This window comes from Electrona antarctica (genome assembly GCF_951216825.1).
Source record: "Electrona antarctica genome assembly, chromosome: 3".
Taxonomy (NCBI): Eukaryota; Metazoa; Chordata; class Actinopteri; order Myctophiformes; family Myctophidae; genus Electrona; species Electrona antarctica.
Window position 1 is genome coordinate 14,361,764 of NC_136808.1, and position 6,775 is coordinate 14,368,538.

At 42.7% G+C, this 6,775-nt stretch overlaps 1 long non-coding RNA gene across 1 annotated transcript in view; it reads right to left on the reverse strand.

The window, feature by feature from the left end:
* Positions 1–3,880: 3,880 nt before the first annotated feature.
* The window catches only part of LOC306920773, a 20,087-nt gene continuing 17,192 nt past the window's right edge, over positions 3,881–6,775 (reverse strand). Inside the window, exon 3 of the long non-coding RNA XR_013789681.1 lies at positions 3,881–4,467. This is a non-coding gene — a long non-coding RNA (uncharacterized lncRNA). The remainder of the gene's footprint in view (positions 4,468–6,775) is intronic.

The following is a 6,775-nucleotide window of genomic DNA, read 5'->3' on the forward strand; positions in this document are numbered from 1 at the left end:
GTACTATGTGGGTGTTTGATAGTCAGCTTCTTTCATTTAGACCAGTGGGTGTTACTGTTTGCAATTTATTAATCCATCTATGCTCCATTAGTTTCCGCTGTCCACTGGTCCATCGGACTCCACATTCCAGACCTGAAACGATGAGGTTAGCGATGGGATGGGATTGAAAGTGTGTGTACAGGGTAGTGTGTAGGTCTGCTCGTTTGATGTGATATAGGTGTTGTTTGAGGCGTGTTTCTATGTATGTATGTATGTATGTATGTATGTATGTATGTATGTATGTATGTATGTATGTATGTAATAACAATACAACGTGCGTGCACTCGCACAGCCACACACACAGCCACACACACACAGCCACACACACACACACACACACACACAGCCACACACACACAGCCACACACACACAGCCACACACACAGCCACAACAAATGACTTAAATGCCTCTACAAATGATCGTGGCCTCCTTTAATGAAAGTGATATGAAAGCTGCAGGCCGCAGGTCTGATGTAACACACACACACACCCACACCCACACACACACCCACACACACACACACACACACACACACACACACACACACAAAGTGATATCAAAGCTGCGGGCCGCAGGCGGCGGAGCACATGGCATTTAGGATAACGATACAGTAATGTTAGAACCATTAGAAGATCATAACAACTTAAACGATGAGGTCTCCATTGTCGCTCCGGTCTAAACCTCCCGCAATCAAACCACCGTTTGCACTCGATATAAAAAGGCAGAGCGGAGCGGACGAGGCTGGGAGGTAAAGTTACCTCCTCATGCTCCGCTGGTAATGACGGCCGGCTCCTCCTGAGCAGAGGTGGTCAACGGCCCCATGTGACACCACCAGAGAGCGATTGCGGTGGGGGGGGGGGGGGGGAGTGGACAGTGGAAGGGAAGTGGAGGGGGGAGGTAGAGAGAGAGAGAGACACACACACACACACACACACACACACACACACACACAGAGAGAGAGAGAGAGAGAGAGAGACGTCAGGACTCAGACAGAGCGGAACTGCATGGGGAAAGGTGATGGGGTGTGATTTATGCCCGCGTGGAGGGGAGTGGTAATTGGGAGGAAAGCTCCACGGTGCTTTTAGTTAATGACAAGTCAACTAGTGAAAGATGTGTCTCCCTTACCACTGGGCCTGGTTAACGGCAGGGAGAGGCCGACACTCATCAGGTAATGAATGAAAGGCCGTTCCGTACAAAGGATGGCCGCCCGGGGCCGCCTGTGCAGACAAGACAGGCCACAGAACTATATAGAATGCAGAGATTGAGCGTCCACATTCACAGTGGACGCTCCGGAATGCTCAACTGACCATGCATAAATGTCATAAAATGTTTGACTTATGACATTTGTGTTAATACGTATACTTTCCAATATGATACGTTATGATTTACATTTTAAACGTATAGGCATGTAGCTGTCATCCAGAGATACAAAGTGCAAGGCCCGTGGGAGAACATCAACATTCTGTCTAGCAGCAACAAGGTTAAGTGGTCGAGGAATTAAAGAACTATAGTTATCCTAGGTACTTGTTTTTATACTATAAAAATGTGCCAAAGACGATGAGTAATCTTTTTGTCTCTTGCTCTTATGATAGAGTTATAGGGCAAAATGTAAAACCATGAGGACACCAATTAACACATTCAGGCCTGATTTGAGGCACATTTTAACGATTTTTCAAAAATAGCAGACCTACAAGTTCAGTGGCGCGCTATGAGCTTGTAGATCTGCTATTTTTCAATAGCTAAATTATAACACATTTGGTGTCGAGGTACTTCCTTGGTGTACGCCAATTGATTATTTTATAACATCATCGATTATCGATTGATTGGTTTGAGTAACTGTTGCACCTCTGATCTAGCGTATAATTTTGTGATTGATAAATCAGTGAGGACCATTTATATCTATTGTAATTATTTTGTCAGCAGCAATCATCAAGCAGAGAGCTGGCTGTCCACATGACTAAGAGCACTCAAACCAAGTGTTCTAAGAAACAAGCGCTTCATCTGGGAAAACGGATGAACAACACTCCTGATGTCACTGTACTTCTCATCAACCATCAACAACAGAGACAGATTAATCATATCACCACAGAGAAACGCAATCAATATGGAGATTAGGTTTCACATGCACTGGGCAGGGACGCTGCAGGTTGCTGTTACGGTAGACCAGAGATTCTTTCAAGTGTCCCCAGTTTCATATTCATTTGTCTATATATGGACCCCCATTTCATACGATTTCTTTATCTATGCGACCCCAATGTATTCACTCTCAAAGATAAAGACCTGGCTGTAACGGTCCATTTTAGTTCCTAACTACATCCTGGAACCCCCTCAAGGACCATTGGGGTTCCCTGGACCCCACTTTGAGAACAGGTGCCATACACAAACTATACAGTCTGGTATCACATAAAATGTCAATTAAGGCGAGACTGATGAAGATGATGAAGAATGTTTTGACTTATATTCCCAGGTTGCTACCATGAAGGCTCTTCAAAATATTAAAAAATCACTTTCCAGTCCGCTCTGTTATGTTTTGCCACAAATTATGCAAATGGCATTCATAAGAAGGGAACAGGCCATGGACATTCTCCTGTAATGTACCAGACAACATAAATCAAAGGAAGACTGGACATAGATAGAGACAAATGCTTGATAAAAACTAATTAGGCCTTTAAGCTCTGGGTTAAAGAGGCCATGGTGTTAGTCAAATAAACTCATAAATCAACCACCTTCATATCAGTTGGAGATACACAACCAGAAGCACTGACTGGGATGGATATAGACTTAAGCTGTTCTTTCTTCATGTTATTTAACATCAGAGGCCAAATAATATATAACAAATAGTGTTTTCTATGTTGGTATCTTCCCCTCATTGATCACAATTGAGATGCCGGAAATGGCGGCGATATAAACCGACACTGTGGGAGCCAACCCAAGGCTCAGCTAGGAGGGACAACAGGTGCATCACCACCTAACAACAGGTGAAGGCATGGCAACAAGGGTGATCAAAAAAGTAAATCAAGGAACAAGATTTCTGGGCAGAATTTCCTCTTTTGTCAACAACAGTGCTCTCAGGAGGACTCTAGTTGGGGCCCTAATTCAGAGTCAGACCTTCTTTGACTATGCTTGCCCCTCTTGGTTCTCCAACATCACAATATCTCTAAAGACTCAAAACTTCAAACCTCCCAAAACAAACTCATTCGACTACTACTCGGCCTGCATGGGGCCCATGCCAGTTGGGGCTAAATTATTAATATTAGAAAGACACGGCCTGAGAGTATATAACAGCCTTTTACTCCAAGACCATCACAATATAAAATAATGTACAAGAGACTCAAGTATTAAAATACAGACTGTCTTGCAACGTCACATAATACAAGCAACACCCTCGCCGTTCTTTTGCGTAGCTGTGTCACATGTGTCGCGTACCGGCAGGGGTCCGCATACCAGTGGTTGGGAACCTCTGCTATAAAACACGCCAAAAGGGAGAGGAAATGATGGCTCCTCCTTTGGACAAGTGACCCACCCCTTTATAACCCTCTTGTTCCCCCAACCTGTACATGTCTTTTTTATAATTTTTTGTGATTATTTGAATGTTGTTGTTATTTTTCATGTCATGATTATGAAGTGAATACTCCAGGACCTGAATGGAAACAAGACATTTTTTTGGTGATATCCTTTTAGACTGTACCGTTTACATTTCTGACTAATAAAGTATTCAATCAATCAATCAACACTGTAGAGATCCAGGAGTCCCGAGTTGGAGTCACACACAGAGAGCCTGACGAACAAACTATCCAAAAATCATCAAATCCTCAAACAATATATATAGTTGATGCCTCTTGCATAAAAGCTGTGTGTAACGGCCTCGTACAATTCTCCCAGATCTGTAACTGTATTATTGATTACTACTGAAGTTCAGTGTGAGCTTAACAACTTAAACACCTATCTTACACTTTGACGTACAAGTGAATAAACCCAGGAAACCACAACACTTACTTATTGTCATATAACTCATATTGATATATTACGATAATCCAAAATCCCAGATGATATCTAGACTCACATTACAATATCGATATCATTTAGTATCAATATAGTTATCAATACAATTGTCAAGCTCTAACCTGAGACACAATCGATAGTTTGACAAGATTCAAACACAGCCAAGGTCAAATGCATCACATCAAAAGGATGTCCCCCATAATGCACCACTACTGTATGAATGAACATCTGCAGGAGAACCGTTCCGCCAGAAGGGACAGGAGGGAGCTCAGAGCATGCCTGCAGCAAACTGCTGTCCCATAATGCTAGTGTTGATGCACAATTGATGAAGCTCCTGTGTCCCCTGTCCCTGTGCACCATGGAGGTGATGCTGGCTGTCTGCGTGCCCTGTGCACCATGGAGGTGATGCTGGCTGTCTGCGTCCCCTGTGCACAACACCACAGACACCCATTAGCTACAGCCACAGGGCTCACACGCATGTGTGCTTACTACGTACGTACACACAGTATGTGTACGGAAAGCAAGCAAGCAAGCAAGCAAGCAAGAAAGAAAGAAAGAAAGAAAGAAAGAAAGAAGCACCGATGGCCTAGTGGTTAAGGTGCATAAGACATTATGTGAGTTGTGGGTTTGATTCCCAAGCCTGATGACATTTGATGACATTTGCTGACATTTGCTGCGAGTCACTCCCTGGCCATCTCTCTGTCTCCTTTCTCAACTATACTATCCAATAAAAAAAGGCAGAAAAGCCAAAATGAATGAATGAATGAATGAATGAATGAATGAATGAATGAATGAATGAATGAATACAGTGACCAGATGTTCACGGTTTTACCCGTTTCATGATGGGTGTCCGGCTGTCCGGCAATCCAAACAAACAAAGAAGAAAAACAACAAAAAAAAGTGTTGTAACCTGCAATATGTTTCTTCTTTCTAATTATTTGTTCGGCCCAAAAGATTGTGTTTGTTGTCATGATTTGTCACGATCCCAGTTGGCTTTGTTCGAGGGGAATTATTTCCTGGGCCTGTCGTCGTCATGAAAGGGGGCGGGACTGCGATGCTCTATACTTCTCATATACTGAATAGCAAAAAGAGATGATCTACAAGGTCTCACTGAGCATGTAGATCTGCTATTTCTGCTATTTAGTTTGAAAGGTTTAAAATGTATGAACAGTTTTCAACACAAACGATTCTGGCGATTCTGACGCAATCATGCAAAATTAATTAATAATACAATTACTATTTACGACAAAATAATAATTGCAGGTTGGGAAACACTGATTTAAAATTGAGGACAGAAGCAGAAAGAGAAAGAAAAAAATCACACTTGTGTGAAGTGGGGGCACTCTTATCATCATACATCACATTCCGTGCTCAGCCAATCAAATCATCACAAAAGTCATTCCGGCCAATCACTTTTGGGGTCTTCACTTTTCTGCCCACACTTTTATCTACACTACTTACTTACTTACGTACTTTTCTCAGCCAATCAAATCATTGCTATGTGGTGATCAGCCAATCACAAGCCAATGTTTGTGTCTGGAAAGCTGGGCATAGGAGGGGCTAGCGCCCCTCAAAAATGATAATATGATATAGAGGGACAAAGCAAGGCATTTTTATGAATGCCGGTTTTTGTTTTTGCAATTTAGATTTTGTACCCCTAACACTAAATCTAAGACACAACGCGCTGTGAGATCTCCACTTGCTCCTACTTAAATGCCCTTTTCCCCTTAATCGTAATCCCACCTCCTCAAATGTTTTTAACCATAAAACCATTTCTCTTGTGAAGACCAGGAAAACTGTACTCACCACAATGTCTATTTATGAAATTTTACTACACTAGTGAGGACATTTGGTCCCCAGAAGAATAGTAATCCAAGTACACACACACAGCTGCTCCCCTTACCCAGGCTGTGTGTCTGTAGGCTAACCACAAGCCTTCTCCCTGCAGCGCTGACCGCAAAGCAGTCAACAGAGGCATGCTGGGCCTTATGCTGCATGACACGCCGCTCGATAACCATGCACACCAGCGCACAGCACAACACCGCTGTAACCATGATACCTGGGCCTGCCCCACCGCATACACAAACACGCCTGGATGCACGCATGTTCTATCCATATGCAGCACCTCCGCGAACATCCAGCCTGCAGCCAGTGGCCAAAATAAAGATTTTCCTCTTTCCTATATATGTTGGAAAATTGATTTCTCCTCAATTTGTATAGGCTATGTATTTTATGGATTATTTGTCATTAATATGAGAGTGTCACGTCATCTCTTTGTCACACTTACAACAAACTGGGCAACAGTACTTCACATACTGTATGGTGCATAGGGGCTATTCATATCATCCAATTGATATGTTCAATGTTCATATACAGTACAGTAGATCTACATGTACAGGGCTTAACCCATTTTGGGCGGGAACCCCTTTTGGTGTTAGCATTATGTTATGCTTTAGCTATTGAAAAATAGCAGATCTACAAGCTCATAGCGCGCCACCAAGTGGCGCGCCACGAGCTTGTAGGTCTGCTATTTTTGAAAAATCAAAGAACGACTGACATAGAAACATCTTTTTCAGAAAACTGTCAGGATGTAGAAGACATTTTTAGAATCTGATCTCAGGTAAAAATGAGTTAATTGGTTAAGTAATCGGGAAAATGAACTTGGTTACTTACTTTCCACCACTAAATTAGATAGACAGCTAAAATGAGCATATAGGAATGAGCCTGATCCAG